This window comes from Fukomys damarensis, unplaced genomic scaffold, assembly GCF_012274545.1.
Source record: "Fukomys damarensis isolate Sample0158 unplaced genomic scaffold, DMR_v1.0_HiC HiC_scaffold_5, whole genome shotgun sequence".
NCBI lineage: Eukaryota > Metazoa > Chordata > Mammalia > Rodentia > Bathyergidae > Fukomys > Fukomys damarensis.
Genome location: NW_022900917.1, coordinates 44,519,288 through 44,540,115, shown reverse-complemented (window position 1 = coordinate 44,540,115; position 20,828 = coordinate 44,519,288). Strand labels below are relative to the sequence as shown.

Genomic DNA, 20,828 nt, shown 5'->3' with positions numbered 1-20,828 from the left:
TTTCTTCACAATACAAAATAAATACAATTTGGCAAACTTTAACTTTTTAAAGAACTTTGAATTTGCTGTCCCTTAAAATAAGGAATATTCTGGGCTACATAGTGAGTTCAAAGTCAGCATGAACTACATAGTGAGATCCTGTCTCAAAAAACACAAAACAATTGAGCATAGTATCCTATAATTCCAGTACTTAGGAGGCTGAGACAGGAGGATCGTTGTGAGTTTGAGGTCAGCGTGGGCTACACAGTGAGTTTAGAGACACTATAAACTACAAAGTGAGACTCTGTCTCAAAAAATAAAATAAAATAAAATAAAATAAAATAAAATAAAATAAAATAAAATAAAATAAAGAGTATTATTGGGCATGGTGGTGCACACCTATAATTCTAGCATTGTAGGAGGCAGGAGGATCACAAGTTCAACACCAGCCTGAGCAACATAGAAAGATCCTGTCTCAAAAAATAATTTTTAAAAAATGAGATGGAAATGAAGCTCAGCAGCAATGCCCTGCATTCAATCCCAAGTACAACAACAATGACAACAACAATAACAATAATAATAATATAAAGAAAGAATGTGTGTGCACTTGTGGTTTTGTTTATGTGTGCCTACATATCCCATAGCAATTTATGGCTATGTTAGTTTGCCATTGTGAGAAGCCAAATACCCTCCACATTCTGGATCTACAATGCTTTTCTCTTTGTCACTCATTTCTGTTTAGCCTACTTCATGTAATTTATTGTCTACCTGCCTAGAATGTGTGCATGGTCGGGACAGATTTGTGTACATATTGTTTGTTGCTGTATCCTGAGCTCTAAAACAGTGGCTAGCACATAACAGGTACTAAATAAATATTTGATAAAGGAATTAATGTCTCCAAAGAAAACCTTCCTGTCACATTCTCCTCCCACCCCAATTCAAACCTTTGGAAAAGGTGTGAAATAAACAAAATGATAGTCTGATTTTACCTGAATTTAAAAGATTGCATGTGAGATTGTAGGGATTTAGGAGCCCTGGGATTGGGTGGATTGGTCTCATCATCTCCCTGTATTACAAAAGACTTGTTAACCTTAAATTGAATGGAAGGTGGAAGTTGGTCTCAGTAAGATCTTCTTTCTTTTTTTTATTATTTTTTATTTTGAGACAGTATGCAGCTCAGGCTGGTCTTGAATTTGTGGCAGTCCTCCTGCCACAGCCTTCAAAGTGCTGGAATTACAGACATGTACCACCAGGCCCAGCTTCAATAAAATCTTTTGATGTAATGATTTTGCATATAATTCAGAATTTAGTTTGGTTTCATAATAATCAATCCTCATTAATCTCAGATTCCATATTTGTAGATTTGCCTCAAGAGAAGACAAATTTCCTCTTGAAGACTAGGGAAAGAAAAATTTTCATCTATCCTTCTGGCTAAAATTTATCTGTAAACCAAAGACCAATATAACACTTTGTTGTTTATTTAGAGACATGTACAGACCAACAAAAAAGCATGAGCTCCCCATGGCAGTTCCCAGCTGAGATTGAACAGGCAACACTCAGTATTTTTTGCTTGTTTTACCTCTCTTTCTTTAAACAAGTGCTCTTCCCATGGTTTATTTAGTGCCATCTTTTTTAAAATTTTTGTGTTTTGCTCATTTTTCTGTTTAAATGACCCACTTTAGAATAGTACTAAAGTATTATCTAGTACTCAAGGAATGATATGTGCAAGAAGCCTAACTAAGGAAACATGTATGTCCTGTGAGCTCCCTTCAGGCATCAGTTACAGAGGAGTTTATCATGAGTTTAAAATTAATGGATCATCAGTATATATTAAATAAAGTGTTTTTCAATATATACATAAAACAAGGTTATATACTGATCAGTTGAAACATTTTAACCAGAGACATGTAGGAGACCTAACCCTGTATTTCTCCTGAAAGCAATGGTTAGACTAACAGACTTTTTGCAATGACTCCATTGAACACTGACAGTAGTGAGAAGTGACTGATTTCCCCTAGAATTCCCCAGAATGGTTCCCTTTCTGATCTTGAAAACACTACTGTTCTATTTTTTCCACAATCATACTTCTCCAAGAGAGTACATAGGTAAAGAAAGCCATGGATGAGGAATATAAACCTGAGCTCAGCCCAGCTTCTCCAACTTGGATGATTAATGATCAATCTGAACAAACTGTGAAACTTTCTGGGTAAACTTTTCACAAGCAGCAAGGCAGAACTTTAAAGCTCTTTAATATGCTTATGTGTAAGGTATAATTTTTTAGGTTGAACAATGGCTTTTTCTTTCTTCAAGGATCATAGAGTATTGATGTATCTCCTCAGAGATCCATTGTTTAAAATTTTACCTTTGGGTTTTTAGGATGAGAATAGGGTCCTTGTTAATTAATGGAACACTTTGCTACTCTCAAAATGTCTTGATCAATGTCTGCCCTGGCCTGGCATCAGAAACTGCTTTTCATCATCCTTTCTTCCAGGGTGGCAGCCAATCCTCCAGTCTCCCTAACTTAAGTGTTCAAACAGGGACAAGGAAACAAAGCAATGTTGAGTAGAGTCACAGCTGTGACTGAGGAGATCTAACAGGGACTCTGTTACCTTAGGAAAATCATTTCATATATTTGGGTACTAGTTCCTTCCCTGTAAACCAATTTTTATAAGACGTCTCTATTAGATGGCAATTATGAGACTCTGTGCTCTGTAAAAATTATATAGAATAACTTACATATGGCTAAATAAAAATGTAAATTTCTTACTCCTTATATCCCTGTACAGTATTAGTTTGCTAGGGCTGCCATAACAAAATACTGCAGACTGATTCGTTATAACGGCAGAAAGTTTATTTTCTCATAGTTTTGGATGCTAGAAACCCAAGAAAAATGTGTCAGCAGGTTTAATTTCTTCTGAGACCTCTCTCCTTGTGTGATAACAAGGAGTCACAAGTTGTAGCCACAGAAGAGTGAGGTTCAGATCCATACCAACAGCATCCTGCTCAGGGCAGCAGGGCCTTCAGCTGGCAATGGTGAGGGTTACTACACTGCATTTGAGTTTTTCCAGTTGTATATACAGAGTTCGCACAAAGTGCGAACAGTGGTGCAAAGTGGGAGCAGTGTGTCTCAAAGTAGAGTGCCTCCAGTAGGGTTGGACTAAGGACACTCTCATGGTGCACTCAGGGCTATCTTTATAGCCTCTATATAACATTTATCCCCCAACGTAAATAGTTTTTCTATGAGGAATGACATGCAGCAGAGTTCATTCAGTGAACAACTGCATTTCACTAACTCACTATTTTAACTCTTTCCCTGACATTTGGCCCTGAAGCCAGCAGAATGCCTGTTGTGAGTGAAATACATTGCTGTACAATCATGTTCTTTATCTTTTTGACTTTATAAAATGTATAGCAGTTAAACATAGTAAGCAGTACTAAAACAACACAGAATATCAATAAGGGGCTGAGCAAAGCTTGAGAGTATCATACAGAAATAGACTTAAAAAAGAAGTTGTACCAGTGATGATTAGTGTTAGTAACAATTACTTGAGATATATCTTTTAAATTTTCCATTAACTATACGAGTTTGTAGCAGAGGTGAAAATTTATGAGTCTAGGTAAAGGATACATCATCTATCTGGTCTGGGGACAAAGAAAATACATCACCCATTTAGTAGAGCAGCTCAAGATGTTGCACACATCTCAAGAAAGGGGAACTCAGACCCATTAGCACTAATTTAGTCATACTACTTCCAGCAAAACACGTATGTTGAACACAACACGGATACATTACTAGGAACATACAGTTCAACAGTACTCTGATAATGTCTTCTGGTCACATCACTGTTGGCAAAACACACGTTAGGGTCCCACTTCATGTAATACAGAATAGTTACACACAGGAAATACAGTAAATGTACACAAACTACTAAAAAGTTTAAGAAGGCATGGTTTCATTTTTCTGACTAATTTCAAATAATTTGGTCCCTTATCAGTAGGCACACAAGTATCTAATGGATAAGTAACATTTTTAGCATCCACATATTTTTTAATGATTTGAGGAACTATAAAATGTTGATTAAGAGTAATAGGCAGCACATGAAAAGGACACAGCACAGAGACATTGTGGGGAATATATATTTTAACAGTACCCCAACAGTGTCTGCCTGGTACATATAGAGCGTCAATCCAAATAGGATATTAAATATCCAGTTGACAGAGAAGCAAGGATGAATGGCAGCACGTATAATACTGTCCTGTTGGCAAAGAGTAGTGGCATTCTTAAGTCCAGGGACAGTCTCAGTTGACCTCAACAAAGTTCCTAGAGCCATTACATGGCAGGAGCAGACTATAAATTAAGCAAAGCTATTTCCAAAGGAAAAGATGATTAGTAACTGTACCTCAGGAGCATCTTGACCTGAATACATAAGTCACAGTGTTGTCAGGGCCCATTGTTATAATTTTAGTGGCCCTCAACTTATCAGCAGGGTGTCTTGTACAGCAAGTAATCCACAGGGAGAGCAGAAGTTTTTTGTTTGGCCTTGCAGCAATGAACCACCCTGCTTTGACCTGTATCTTTTCAGTCCATGCTGCTGCTGGTAGCCAGGCTTACCTGTGGGCTGGGGTGATATGGGTGTCAACAGCTGTGGCAGTTATGCAGGAGGCTGGTGTGGGCAAAGTTCAGGCTCAACTCTCAGGGTGGCAACAGGGATGGGGTCCAAGGTGGTAGTCCCATTACAAATCTATTATTTTAATCTGTACACAATCCTATCCCATTTGAGCATTTTTGAGCAAGCTGTAAATATAGCAAGTCTTTCTGACCCAGAATATCAAACTCAATGTATTTAACATCAGATTTCTTTAAAAAGCATCACTTTGTCTTAGAGGATCCTGCAAACTAGGCCAATTTGTGGCACCAAGCAGTCACATGTAAGTGGTCACTGAAATTTGAGGTTTGGATCTGCATGAATAGAGAAGAGCCACACAATGATCTTAAAAAGATGAAAGCAAGTTTATTATAAAAGTATAGCAAATATGAGAATAATCAAACAACATATAACCACACACCAAGGCAGAAGGTAGCACCAAAGATGAAGGGGAATCCTCTAGGAAAAGATCTTACATGAGACAGAGCCTTCCATGAGAGAGAAAACATTTCATTACATCCATTTTCTCAGTTTCTTATGTTCTACATTCAGATAAAAGTGACTTGGTGCCTATAGGCCTGAGTCGCTGGAAGGGATCATTCCCAGCCTTGGCCAGAGCCTGGAAATGGTCAGACCTTTGGGTGTTAACAATTATCTCTATACACTCTTTTCTCAGGAGATGGTCATCTTCCCTGCAGAAAGGCAGGTAATCAGGTCATTTCGTGAACATATGCAGTCCACATGACTCTCACCTTTTTAACCTTTTTTCTTACACCTTGGCTTGAGGATGTCTGTCTCTCCCTGTGTCTTCACATGGCCTGTGCAAGGCTACAAATGAATCTCCTCTGCTTATAAAAAATACCAGTCACATTGGATTAAGTAAGACCTACCCTAATGACTACATTTTTAATTTAAGTATCTCTTTAAAGAGTCTTTCTGAAAATACAATCTCATTCTGAAGTACAGGAGTTAGGGCACAAGTTTGTGTGTATGGAGGGGATGACATAGTTCAACTGCTAACATATGTCACCAATTTCTTTAAAAGATCTCAATTTGCTTTATATTTCAGCCATACTTCTTTATAAGCCTTTTATATTTTTTATAAATCTCTATGTAACTTTGTTTTGTCTTTTTGAGCAACATGTGCTTTTATTGTATCTTTAAGGTTTTCCAAGTCCTTAATCACTACTATTGTAAAAGAAACCATTTTCTTCCTGGAAGATAATATTCCTTCCAACTTCTGACCTGCCCCATGCCCAATTTGTCCTGATTTCTTAGCCTGCTGTGTCTTGGTTATATTATTGTATTAGTCAGAATTTTGCTACTATAATGAAATCCTTGAGGCAGGTTAACTTTATAAACAAAGGGATTGGTTTAACTTTCAGTTTTGATGACTGAAAGTCCAAACAACATGGCACAGTCTCTAGTTATGGCAACCATAGCAAATGACAGAGCAATTGTGATTGTGAGAAGGATCCCATCTCTAAACAGGAAACCAGAGAGAGACTGGAGCCTCAAAACCACTTCCAAGGTTGTAGCCCCAAGACCTAAGAACATCCTACTTGGCTCCACCACTCTTTCTGCCTGATGCCACTACCCTGGAGACCAAACTTCCAATATGTAAACCTTTAAGGGGACAAATGGCATCAAAACCATAGCAACTGTCAGCCTGATATTTATTTTCTTGCAGTTCCTGGGTCCCTTTTCTCTTAAATCTTGTGACTGCCTTTTACTTGGACTTTTGACTACGAGAAGTACATCTGTGGCAGAGACCGAGGCATGCTATAAGATTGTCTTTCAGGAAGGACTCAATGCCCAAATGCAAGGAGGAGTCAATCAACAGCCCACAGGATCCTCTTCAGCAGTGATGGTGAACCTTTTAGAGACTGAGTGCCAAACTGCAACCCCAAACCTACTTATTTACCACAAAGTATAAACAGTGCAATTAAAACTGAATATTGAGATTTTAATTTAGGAAGAACAACTCTACATTAGCATCTTTTGATTTAAAAGAAAAATACAATAACACCTATGCCATAGGTTCACTGAGCTCAACCATTTCTGCCCAACTTGAGACTCCTCTAAAGGGAAATCTTTGCTCTACCAAGAGGGAGCTCCCAAAAGGGCTGGCATAAACTTTGTGGAGTCAGCATACCTCTCTGAGGACTACCCTTAGCCAATCATGCGTTATTTCCCTTTTCCATTGATAGAAGTTACTCCCCAGCAAAATTTCACACTCTAATTCAGTTTCAGCTTCTGCTTCCTAAAGAACCCAACTGATATATCCTCTAATGTTTAATTTTTGTTTCAAAACTAAATCATGGAATTTAAACTTTAGAGACAGTGCAGATATGAATTGCTTGCCCTCAAATGTATTTCTATTTTGATATTCTAGATTCAAAATTATTTCCCTACAGAACTGTGAAGGCCTCGCCATCCTGTCTTCTAACATCCAGTGTTCCTGATAAGAAGTCTTATCATAATCTAATTAGTCTTCTTTAGGTAGTCTATTTTTTTTCTTTTTGTTTTGTTTTATTTCCATTGGTACAAGCTTTTAGGGTTTTGCCTTCATGCTCAATGCCTTTTTTTCTATATTTATTAAGACATTAAGTCTGGACATTAAGTCCAGTATTTTTCCATATAGCACTGTGTCCAGTTACATCAAAACTATGTTATTTAATCTTACAGCATCCACCTTCTCCGACTGACATTCTGTAGCCACTTATCTGACAAGTTCCAAGTCCAGTAGCTTTTGTTTCATCTTTTGTTTCAGTTTAGTAAACATATTTAATGATTCATCAAAGAATTTAACAGATAAAACCTAAAAATTCTATCAGAATCAAGAGTAGTGATATCCTTCCCATTGGGTAAAAAGCATATGATAGCAGGATAAGCCTTATGCTTGTCCAATTTGTATAAATCTTTACCAGTTTTATATTCCGTTTTCATTTTTGATGGAATTTATATTCATAAGGAGGCCTGGGCCAGTACCTAGTCATACCAGAGTTGTCAAAAGACACCATTGTTCTGTACACTGGATTCAGTCATACTTTGATTAAGTGGTGATGTACAGAATTTCTCAAAAGTATGCAGAGGCTAGTTATTACCTTGACCATCATAAATGAATATGCTCAATGCTTTTAAATTTCACTAGGCTGAGTCCAGGAACAGTTGTTTTTGGATGGTCCTTTTGAACCCATGAGTAATATCTTCTTTCCCTTCCCCTGCATTGTCTCTGCTTTCTTTCTATAAACTCTTATTAGATAGTTGTTGTGTCTTCTGAATCTCTCATCTATTCAGTACATATATTGCTTTCCATAGACGGATGCCTTAGAAGATATTTCCCATTTTCTATCCAAGTAAAAGAGCCAGAAACCGTGTGCATCCTAGTCCCCTTGAAACCTGTTACCTACCTAGCTGTAGACAAAGGAGTTATGGTTTCTGTCACAGTGCAGTGTTGACAGGACCCTGACCTCTGTAGATAATGTCTTGCTTACCACCCTTGTGAAGCAAGGAAAAAGTAGAAATAAGTCTCTGTTTCTCTTAATCTGATTTATAATGCTGCCTGTGAACTTGAGGGCAGAGGTGCGACACACTTCCCTGAAGTCCTGGAAAGTTGATCTTTAAAAACAAAGAAACAAACTTTGAGAAACCATATCTTTAAGTAGCTTTAAAAAAGCCACATTCCGACTTTATAGAGTCCCTTTCTTTTCTCTAAGTCCACGTTCTTTCTTCCCTAATTCACATTTTATTAGAACTTTCACTTTCAAATTTGGTATCTTGTGGGGATATTTAACAAATAATCCCAGCACCCCAAAGTGAGATTCATGTAACTTCAAAATAAAATCTCTGTTGCTCAAACCAACATCAGACCTCTCGGTTAAAAGACCCAAGTCATTGTAAGTTGTTTTTCCCACCTTTAACACATGGGGAGAGCACAGTATCCCGAGAAAATGGCAACAAGCCATTAACAATTAACTAACCCTCTCTGATTTCCCAAGAAACGGGTCGACCAAGCAGGCTCAGGATAAGCCTATCTGGAAGAGAATACCTTTGTGAAAATTAAGAACCGGACGAAAAAGACATCTTAAGTAATCTTATTTTGAATCTGTCTACATCGTCAGGGGAGGTGGGACTTGGGCAGTGTAGTGCCTTAAGATTTACAGAAGCCATCAGTTGCAGCCGCGGTCACAGCCGGGCGGTTCCCCTCCAGCCGAAGTGGAAAGCGGCCTCCGGGCCTCCCTCCCCGCGCAGCCCCCGGGTGGCACCGAGACTCTGGGTCTCTTGAGTGCGGGCTACGCTGCCCAAACTAAAATTACTGATGAGCTTTGTAGTTTACGGAGTACTGAGCGGGAGATAGTCTTTATTTTAAAAAAATCTAAGATGACAAAAATACGAGCCAGGCAGGAGTCGAACCTACAATCTTCTGATCCGTAGTCAGACGCGTTATCCATTGCGCCACTGGCCCTCCATAAGAGCGAATGTGAGGGGTGTTCAAGACGACAATCTATTGGGACAGCACCCTGCAGTCACCATGAGTGGTAAAGCCGGGGGGCAAAGAAAAAGTGCAACAGGCAGGCGAAAGTGGCCCCAGACCAGACGTTGAGGTTACAGCCCCTTCTCGGGTCTCTTAGGCAAAACTGTCTTTTTGCGCACGCGCATAAACAACATTCTGAGGCGTTATTTGTCCGTTCGCTCTTCGAGTTGCGCATGCCCAGTATCGTCTTGGCAACCCGGAGCGCGTTCTGACGAATCTGTGCTGAATTGCAGGGGCCAAGCTAACTTTCCTGTCCCTTCGATAGCTCAGCTGGTAGAGCGGAGGACTGTAGTTACTACCTCTGGTGGGAGAAATCCTTAGGTCGCTGGTTCGACTCCGGCTCGAAGGAGACTATATTTTGTACCGGCGGCCAAGGATTTAACCCTAAACCCGTCTCTGGGCGTGCATCTTCGTTAACCATTACGTCCTGCGCAAGAGCAAACAGTTCGAGCAACTCAGGCTCCAGTTTAGTCCTGAGGCATCCCACAGGTGGGCTTTTTGCCCTCCCAAAGTCGGATATCCCCAGGCAAACTCGAAATCAGGGCCTTGTCTTTGTTCCTGGTACTCTCCAGGGTTTCCCGAGCTCTGGAGTCACACAGCCCGGACGAACGCAGACAAGCCGGCCCCGGGTTAGCCGCCGGCCCCTCGGAAAGCAGGGATTTCGGCTTCAGATCCCCGGGCTGTGAAGGACGGCGAGAGGAGACCGGGGATCAGGAGAGCCCACGGGAAGAGGGTCTAGTGCTCTAGGACCCAAGGAGTCTGAAAGGGCGCAGGATAGAGACACACAGGAATCCTAAAATGTGATGCAAAGTTAGGACGACGAGCCGGTAACTCGATACCCTGTTCCTTTCGATAACTCAGCTGGTAGATCGGAGGACTGTAGGCTCTGGCCCGCGGCCATCCTTAGGTCGCTGGTTCGATTCTGGCTCGAAGGAGAGAGTGTGTGTGTAGGTTTATTATTTTGGTTTCAATTACTAATGCGATCGAAGACGTTTCCAATTAGAATTCTTGGGTCTCAGTGTTCTGATCCTTCTCTAGAGCAACAGATAATCGCCCAAGCCACCAGTGGGGGATTAGCTCAAATGGTAGAGCGCTCGCTTAGCATGCGAGAGGTAGCGGGATCGATGCCCGCATCCTCCAGCTTTTCTTTCGTTTCGGGATCAGCCTGAACTCAAGCTGAAAGTCAGAACATGAAACAAATAAAGTTGCGCTGATCTTGAGGTTTACCTTTCTGTAAAACTTCCCATACAAACAACAATGCGTTCTGGGATCCCAAATTAAATATTTCAGATTTATTTGTTTCGAGGAAATTCACGAAATTAGTTGCTTTTCTTTCACACGTGGCGTCCAATGGCCGTGATATCTGTTGCCATTCCGACTCCAGTGTGATTTCTGTTTAATGTCTACAACTTCAGCCGCCCATAGTTAAGGGGAACTCGAAGATAGAAAAACAGAACAAGAAAGAGAGACCATGGGAAGAGACGCTGAATAAATTTTGCTGAGCTGACGAAACAAGACGAACAGTTCCACTCCACCTCCGTCTCTTGGGGTAGATGTACTCTCTGTACAGGCCAAGGCAAAGGTTACCTGTGGAGAGGGGAGAGGGATGCTTTGCTTTTGGAATTGGATTCTAATGCTCATGTCCTGGAAACTAGCGACTAGCCTTGAGGGAGAATTAATTGGAAAAAAGTTCCACCTAGGGCTCCTATTGAATGAAATTTTATTAAACATAGAAGCACGCGCATGCACGCACCTCTCCCAAAGATTCAAAGGCTCAACAGAACACACAAATCATTCTAGTAATGAATTATCCTTATCCTGATGTTTGTAGAAAAGTCACAAAAGAGCTATTAAAGCTATCCTGTGTCTCCCATAACACAAAACAAATCTTCCAGACAACAGAAGAATTAACTTTTTTTGAAGATTACGGTAAATAAATAGTAATTTTTTGCTTTTTTAGTACACCATAGGGTCCTTGGCAGCTTGTATGCTTTTTTTACCCTGTGTTAGGTTTTTGTGTGTTTTGTTTCTTTTTGTGTTTGTACAACTTTCAGTAGTTTATTGCTTTATCTTTCATTTTCTGTTTTTATCTTATTTCAAGTAGCTTTTAAATCGAAAGTATGTGTGTCATTTAAAATATATCATGTTCATGAAAACACATTTCAAAATAATAAAAAGAATCCTTTTAACTGTAAATGGCAAAAAAGAACAAGAAATGTATGATAAAGTCAAGGAATAGGAATGACTATACCAGGACCTACAGGTAGAGGACTCATGCTTGCTTGCAGTTGACACAGGTCAGAACTGAAATATCTTAGGGTCAACAACCCACGTGAAGATTGGAAATCACGAAAAGTTTGAAGATGTAAATCAGGAAGCAGTATTGCGTAGTGGTTAGTTATGGAGGCTATGAAACCAGATGGCCTGTCTTGGCTTTGCTTCTCTGCACTGTATGACCTTGGGCAAGTTGCCTGACATTTGGTTACTCAGGTTTCCTCATTTGTAAAATAGGGATGATAATAATAGTACTTGCTCTTAACAAAGATGTAATTTGTAAATCTCTTAGTACCTTAAGGTACCAAAAGCTTTGCAAGTAAGGCGCACACAATAAGCATTAGCTGTTATTGGTGTAGGAGACAGAAGAGAAAGGAAAGGAGGGAGAAGGGAGGGATGAGATGCTAGCAGAGGGGAGGGAGGAGGAAAGGCCATAAGCATTAATGATCATTTTCTTGGCAAAATGTAGAGATTGAAACATATTTCAGCACCTAGATTCCTGGCAGTCACACAATACCTATGTTGAAGGCTTCATTATCCTGAAGGTTTGTATATATGTTTATATACATATTGCAGTGTAGGGAAGTAATGGTTGGATCTAATAGATCAACTATGCAAGGAAGATAGAACAATCCTAAAAATGCAGAATGATGGTTAAATGCATTATGGTATTACCATGTAATAGAATATGTGTAACCATTAAGTGTGACATAACACTGGTTTACAACAACCCATCCTATACTTTTCTTCTGTACAGTTATACTTTAGCATAATAGTAGCCAGCTGTGCATCTCAGTAACTGCACCTGAGGGATACAAGAAGCAATCTTTGTGTTTACCCACTTGGCATGATGAACAGTAAGGTGTGTGCTCCTGTACAACAGTGTCAAACCAAGAGTTTGACCCATATAATGCTAGATCTAATAGGTTTTGTGTATGTTTACTTGAGCATTACAGGGGGTAAAATAGTCCCACACCAGACTTCTGTTATGAAAATATATATTTTACCATAATGCAATGTATTACTCCTGTAGCTGCACCTGGGGAAAGCAAAAACACATCTGTACATTCATCCACCTGGCAGATGAATGGTAAGTCATGTGTAGGAGTGCCAAAACGGCAACAGGTAAGTTTTATCCATGAAATTTTAATAGCTAAATTTTTGTGCATTTAGGATTTGTTTTATGAAAAGTTTTCTTTTGATTTTGCTGGTAGAAGTAGGCCAGTTCAGTACAATGGCACATGAAAAACCAGACTTTTAACTTTTGGAGGGAGTCAAAAGTGAATCATTAGGTTACTCGTGCATGGATGATGAAGATGATAATGACTTTGATGTTGGCCATGTGAGCCCAAGTTCTGTAACAGTGAAATGGAGCAAGAATAGACTGATACAGACACAGGGAATGCAGACCTCTTTGATTCAGATGATGAAAACAGCAGCGTTAGTATATATTTGACTAGTCTAAATGTTGCAAAATTGCCATGCAACCAAAGGGAACCAACCAGTGTTAGAACTAGGTTTGAAAATATAGTGAGGATCTTGGCAGGGGTAAAGCTTATTGGACAGAATGCCAGCATTTCCATTCAGTGTTGGAAATTATAACAGACAAAATGCTAAAACGTGTTGTGAAATATACAAAGGCTAAAATGCAAGTAAAATGTTCTGTATGCACCAATAGCCATATTCAAAAATGTATTTATTATGACACCTCACTAGCTGAACTGAAAGCATTTATAGGGCTGCTATACTTAGCCTAGATTTCTGATGGTAATCACAGGAATGTAAAACATGGAAAAGTGGTGAGTCAAAATATGGCATAAAAATTTATGCCCTTGTATGTGTGAAGATGTATTATGCTTTCATTTAGAAATGCATCCTGGAACTCAGCCACCAGTTTCTTTTTCATATAGTAATAAAATGAACAATGTTATAAACAGATTTGTTGTTACTATCTCTCAGATTAATTGAAATATGACATTTGACAATTGATTTATCAATTTTCAATTAATGTTACATTTGCTAACAGAGCACAAGTTGACCAGTGTAGGAACTACATGCAGGAACAAAGCAGAAATGCCAAACGTAATGTTACAGTTTCAAAACATTATTGTACCATAATACAATCTTTGGATTTCAGAAAGATTTACATTGGCCTCATATATGGCAACAAAACAAAACCAAAAAACTGGTATTGCTAATGTCAACATTGTGCCATTATGGAAATACAGCTAGAGAAACCTCAACAAAATGGAAGCCTGAGATGGAAATGTTTTACAACAAAACCAAAGGCAGAGTAGATATTGATGAATTATGTGGCGATGATGATACCATTTGAAACATAAAGCATTGGTCAAAGGTTGTATTTTACTCAATCCTAAGCATGTATAGCATAAATAGTGCATAAATAGTTTGATAGTTTACAAAGAAAGCAAGTGAAAAATACCATGGAGAAATCTCTGGCTGAGACTGGAACTCATAAGAAGACATTTACAGCAGAGGAAAAACAAAATGTTTCTGCCCAGGGAACTATGCAAAAAAATTGTGGTGCACACTGGTGAGCTGACAGGTGAACAAGAAGGAGCATCATCAAAAGACCCACTATAATAAAAGCAAAACCAAGAAGATGTCACCTGTGCCCCATATGAAGGGGCAAGAAAACGAATATTTGTGCTATAAGTATAAGCGATACTTGTGTATGGGGCATGCAGTTGTCATGTGTGAAGACTGCCCCAATTGTGACATTTGAAGCAAAAGTTATTTCTGCAGTAGACTTTTGTTTGTATCTATGCTGTAGTTAGGGTAGGTTTTTATTTCTAATGTTATCTTTTAGGTTTTGTAATGAAGTACACAGCTGATGTGAAAATGATGTCTAAGCACTCATTACATTTTGATTTTTTTTTATCAATATCTTGTTTTCCTGCTATGTGCACATTCTACAATATAGTAGAAGCTCCTGACAAAACCAAGAGAGGTGACAAGAATGGCCTGGCACATAGGAAAACTAAATGCATGGGCTGGCTGTGTAAGCAACATGTGTGCATGGAACATGCAGTTGCCGCAGATGAAGACTGCCTTGGGTGTGACAATTGAAGCAAAGATTATTTTTGCTGTAAAGTTTTGTTTTGTGGTAATGGGGATCGAACTGGGGTCCTTGAGGTTATGAGGAAGGCAGCAGAACCACTGAGCTAAATCCTGGCCCATATTGTAGTTTTATTGGTATTTTCATTGTAGTTCATACAGGAATTTATATCTGATGTTATCTTATAGGATTTGTAAGCAAGTACACAGCTGATGTGAAAATGCTGATGTTTATTCTAAACGCCCAATACATATTAAGAATGTAATACTTTATTTTATTGATATTTTATGTCCCAGTTATATTATACATTGTATAATATAATAAGAAACTCCTGCCAAGACAGCAAGACTAGCAAGATGTCAAGTCCTACAAAAATGCCAGGAAAACAAAACACACGCATGGTCAGTGTAAGTGATACATGTGTATGGAGCAATTATTTTTGTAGACTGCTATTGGTATTCTCATTATAATTCATATAGGAATTTATTTCTGTTGTTCTTTTTTAGGCTTGGAACACAAAAAAAGTCAATGTTTAAAATTTGGATGTTTTTTTAATATTCAATAAATATTAAAAACTTTATTTTTTTATATTTTTCCTGTTCAGTACTCATTGTTCAATATAATAAAGCTTATAAAATTAAAATCAATAACTCATCAACAGAAATATTTTAAATAATAAATGTGGGTATTATACATCCATGTCTCTGAACCTTTATGACAAAATTGGCATTATGCCTCATGAGCTACAAGTATATTTAAGAACTTGTACTTGGGCATGATATCAGCATTCTGGGAGCTGAGGCAGGAGAGTTACAAATTCAAGAGCACCTGGGTGAGTTAGTGAGACTTATCTCCAAATTTAAAAAATAATTTAAAAGTGCTGGTGATATATCTCAGTGTTGTAAGAGCCTAACTGAACTAGAGCGACTCCATGTTGACCAGCAAATGACCCAGAGACTGTCACTCCCCCCATCCCTTATAGGATAACTAATGATTAATTGTGAATTGTTAAGTAACTGCTTAGAAGTAGCTGGGAAACTAAATGGAAACTGTAGTGAACACAGAGACCCAACATCAATCATGCCACTCCTTGCTTGCCAGTAGTTGAATGTTCTGAACATTATAATCTAAGTTGTAAATGGAATAATGGATAATCCATCTGCTGATCATTAGTATGTAACGGTCGAGTATAGGCTTGATGACCACTAGCTCAGATCAACTGATTCTTTGCCTTTGTCCCCTTCCTATAAGTTTTGAGTGTAAATGCCCCCTTAGCCCTATATAAAATGGCCTCTGTTTCTGAGCTAGCTGCCTCTCTGAGCTACTCGGCTTCGGAAGTGCCATCTGGCCAGACTAATAAAGGTCTATTTGCCAACTTGCCTGGTGTGTTCCTTCCTGGGTGACTCTCGCCATCCGACAAGCTCCTGGAGCCTCACTGAGCTTTTGGGCCCAGCATTGTGGAGGCCTCTTGGCTGTTCAAGCTCCAAGAGTAGAAGTGAGACTTTAAATCTTACAGCGTGAAGGCCCTGGTTCAATCTCCAAATACTTAAGAAAAAAAATGTGGAGAAGTGTCAATAATTGAATGCTAAGCAAACAAAGTATCTATGGTGCAATATAAGTAATAAATAATATAAAAAAGCATAAATTACAAAGACTAGAAAATGCATTAAAATGTTAATAATCTTTTTCCCTAAAGTCTCAAAATACTTTGTTTTCTGCAATAAGTATTATTTTTTAATTACAAATATAGATGACTTTAAAAATTTAACAGCTTATGTATATTCAGCATTTTCTATAAGCTAAACACAGTTCCAGGAACTTTACATGTATAGCTAACTTATTTTTCTCATAAAGAAAATATGAGGCCCAAAGACTAGTAGTGAATTTTAATGAACATTTAATAAAAATATGTCAATACTTCCCAACTGATTGTATAAAGTCAACATTACTAACCCAGATACCAAAACCAGGTAAACACAGTAGAGGAAAAGAAAACTATAGACCAATATCCCTCATGAATAGAGATGCAAAAATTCTCAACAGAGTTTTAGCCAATTAAACCCAACATTTATTACCCACGGTATCTTGGGTAAAGATATTATGCCCAAGTGGAATTTAGTCCAGGAATACAGGTCCAGTTTACCTTCAAAAGTCAATGTAATTTGCCATATTAAACAGGTTAAAGAAATATTTGACCAAATTCAGCATCCATTTCTGATTTTTATACTGTCATCAAACTTAGGAAGGGAATTTCATTGACCTGATAAAAGGCATCAGTGAAAACCATGTAGCTAATATTTAACAGTGGAAGACTGAATGTGTTCCTCTTCAGTTCAGGAACAAGAGAAGGATATCCATTCTTGATTTTCAGCAGTAACCAGTGCAATAAGGCAAGAAAAATGAAGTAAAACACCTCTAACTTAATAAAAAAAGAAACTATGTCATTTTTTAAAATATTGATTACATGTTGGGATGATAATATTTTCTATATTTTAGGGTTAAATAAAATATATTAATACAGTTAATTTCATTTCTTTTTAATTTTTTTGTTTGTTTTTCAGCACTGGGAATTAAATGCACAGCCTTTACACTGAGCTACATCTCCAGCCTGATTTTTATTTTTCACCATGAGTCAGGATCTCCCTAAGTTCCTGAATTGCCCAGTTTGAACTCAAGCTTGCAGTCCTCCTGCCTCAGCTTCTCAGAGTGCTAGGATTATAGGCATGCATCACCAAACCTAGGTTTCTTTGCAACTTTTTTTAATGTGACTGCTAGAAAATTGAAAAATCATACATATTTCATATTTGTCACTCATTTACTTATATTTATCATCTTAATTATTTGAGCAGTAAGCTTAAAGAGATAGACAGGGGCCAGATCACATCAAGCCATTGAGATCAGTGATTATCAGCTTTATCCTAAGTATAATGTGACCATTTATGGAATTTACACAATGATTGACATGTGAGAAATAGATGGCAAAAGGCAAGAGTGTATTAGGGAAATCACATAGGAGGCTGGGGTATTGAGAAAAGTGGTATACGGTGTGGTGGGGGGCTAGGGCAGAGGTAAGGAGGGCGTGGACCCAGGAGAGGACTTCAGACACTTGCCATTGGAAAGAACTTGGGTTGAAGTATTTGCTACGTAATGTGACTATTGCTGTTTAATTCTGGCATGTGAATTATGCCAAGAAGTGTTCAGAAGAAAGTACAATATGTTAGTTTTCTAACAATTCCTCGGAGATCTTTATGATGAAGTAAAATTTATAAACAACAGATTTGAAGGAGCAGTTAAAAAAAAGCTTTCAATCTCAATTTATAAACTATTTAATAAAAGAAATGCCAGTGTTATCTTCTGCTAAGTGCTTCATAAATTAGTTCATTTCTCTGTGATTTTCAATTTCATAAAATGTTTTTTCATTAAAACCTTTTAAATTATCTATCTAAGCTGTCTATTACCAAAAGACAGCTAAATTGAAAGCATTGGCAATGTAGACAGAAACTGTTAAGTATTTTGTGCATTGTATGAGTTACATCTCTGGTGTAAGGAGATGGCACAACTCATTTTTACTGGAGAGAGTGTTTTTGGTTATATTTTTTTCAGTAACTTTTAGTACTAGGGATTAAAGCAGAGGCCTTGCACACGCTAGGCAAATGCTGTACCAGTGGGCTATATCCTCAGCTTCAGTAGCTTTTGAAGTTGTTCTGTGGAGGCAAATTCCTAAGACAATAGTTAAAAAGTATTGTTTTGAAGTATCCCCTAAGAACCCCCTGAGTTGTATCCAGTGAAAATAATATGATACTCCAACTATGTATTATGGGGAGACGCATTATATCTGATAGGACTAATAAACAGAGCTTGGTACTTGGAACACCAGTTCACCTAAATTTCAAATTTAGCACGAGATTAAAATAATTTTCAGTAGATTTAACTGAGGCTGGAATTTAACCTGAAAGTCTTGGGTTATGCCTTTCCTAGTCTTCTATCGTTTCCAGAACTCCTTCAGCAGTCACCCACCTTTTTGCCTCTATATCCACATTATCTTTTATTCTCCCTTTGTTTTGAGAATTTAACCTGCCACCAATTTTCTCACGTCATTGGACACAAGAAAACTAGAACTCTCCTTCGTCCTTTAAAGGCTGAACTACAAGCAAGACCAATTTTCCAATTGTTGCTTTCTTTCCAACCATGTCTGTACTCTGCATCACTGCTTTAAGGTGTATCTACTTTTTTGTTGTTGTTGTCGTTGCCTTCAGCTTCACCCTCATCTGACTAGATGTCCTGTTGGATTTGAAAAACGTATTTGTTGAGCAAAGCCTCTATTATTTTCAAGTACGTAAACTTGCGTTTGCCTTTACCTATGCTATAGAGACAAAAGACAACATGTGTGAATAAAAGGCCAAGGACATTCTGGAATCTTTGGGGAAATTAGCGCTCCTAATACTGATTCATTGAGGCATTTCTTCTATTTTGGAAGTTAGGAGGAATAATTTGTATTGCTCTTCTAACTATTAGGAGGTGAGTGTAGGTTCACATCACTCTAGCTACAGAGTACAGAATCCATAAAAAGAGTGACCCAGTTCCTATTGGAGAATCCTTCACATACATTTTACTTTTCTCCCAAGTTTTTTTTTAATCTATGTTATAGAACTTGCTGTCCAGAATGGTAACCACGCTCCACATGTGGCCATTTAAACATAAGTTGAAACTAAATGAAAATGAAAAGTCATTTCCAGACTTGCTCTGTACACACTGCAAGTACTAAGCAGCCACATATAGCTAAAGGTTGTACACTGCAGATACAGAATATTTCCATCATCACAGAAAATTTCCTCATAATGTGCCATTCTAGTGTATTGTGCCCACTGCAAGTACTAAGCAGCCACATATAGCTAAAGGTTGTACACTGCAGATACAGAATATTTCCATCATCACAGAAAATTCTCTCATAATGTGCCATTCTAGTGTATCGTGCCAGTTTAGTGGGTGAGATTATGGGCTCTGCAGTTATAAGATGGTCTCTTAAGTCTGCATCACAATTTTACAACCATGTGACTCTGGACAACTACTTTGCTCAGCCACAGCTGGCTCCATGACCATAATAACACCGATTATAGGGAGCGATTACACAAAACAGTTGGTATGCGATACTTGTTCATTATTTGCATTGCACTGATATAGAAGTAAAAGCAATTTTAGAATCTCCTTTTCTCCTTTCATGAGATAGAGAATATAATGAGATTTTATTGTATAATAAAGAATTTGTCTGGCCTTTATCCTAAGTTTTCTGGGTCAGAGCCTCAAAATCTTTAGAATTTCCTGAGTGATAAGCATGACTTTATCTTTGTTATTCAGTGAGGGCCTTGATAATTTATGCAAATAAGGTGACAAAGTAGGGGCCTGAGCAGGACAAAAAGAACAACCATGTGATTAGGATGTTGGGATTTTTAGCCATGAAATATCTGCTCAGCCTCCTAGGAGGCAAAGAGGGCTGGAGAAGGTTCAATCCCATGGCCAATAATTCAATCAGTCACCCCTATGTAATGAAAGCCAGATAAAAATCTGGATGCCGAAGCTTGGTGATCTTCCCTGGTAAACAGTACTCTGTGCCAGGGAGCGATTCATTCTGACTTCACTGGGAGAGGATGAGAAAGTTCACATTTTTGAGCTCTACCCAGACCTTGCTATTTGTTTTGTCTTTTGACTCATACACTTATTTTTTCTCTAATAAAATTGGATTCATAACTATAATGCTTTCTTAAATTCTGTGCCACTCTAGCAAACTAAAAGAGGCAATGGGAACCCCAATTTATTGCCAGTTGGTCAGATTGCAGGAACCTGGAAACCCCTGAGTTTGCTGGTGGATTCTGAAGGGAGGGCAGTCTTAAGGAGCGCTGTGGCCTTGACTTGTGAAGTTTGGCCTAACTCCAGGTAGTGTCAGAACGACTCCAGGCCTCCATGTCTTCCCACACCCTACCCCTGAAGCCTGCTTCCAGCTGGCCTAGCAGCCAGAGGCTGTAAAAATAGAAATCTGCTTTCTGTTGTCATCTCTCAGGTTCTTAGGGATATGGCATGTCCCCAGACTTATCTGGGGATTGAGAAGCTGGTTAAGGAACAGAGTGGCAGTGGTTTTGTTTCAATTTCTCATTGTGTCTAAACATATCCCTGGTCCAAGTGAGTGGACTCAGGAATGAAGGGAAATTGCACTTCTCTGTGTAACTGTTCTTGACTGATTTTAATCACTGTGCTAATGTGTGTGAGGAGAGTGAAAGCAGAAGGAAAGTAAGTAGTGTACCCCTTCTGAATAGTGCAG

The 20,828-nt window shown here is 38.5% G+C and overlaps 3 non-coding genes across 3 annotated transcripts; 2 read left to right on the top strand and 1 right to left on the bottom strand.

The window, feature by feature from the left end:
* Positions 1-9,020: 9,020 nt before the first annotated feature.
* Positions 9,021-9,093, bottom strand: Trnar-acg. Its single transcript has one exon. It is a non-coding gene; the product is annotated as a tRNA-Arg (tRNA).
* Positions 9,094-9,417: 324 nt separating this feature from the next.
* Trnay-gua lies at positions 9,418-9,511 on the top strand. The gene is made up of 2 exons: positions 9,418-9,454; positions 9,476-9,511. It is a non-coding gene; the product is annotated as a tRNA-Tyr (tRNA).
* A 718-nt stretch (positions 9,512-10,229) lies between these two features.
* Positions 10,230-10,302, top strand: Trnaa-agc. Its single transcript has one exon. It is a non-coding gene; the product is annotated as a tRNA-Ala (tRNA).
* Positions 10,303-20,828: the final 10,526 nt, after the last annotated feature.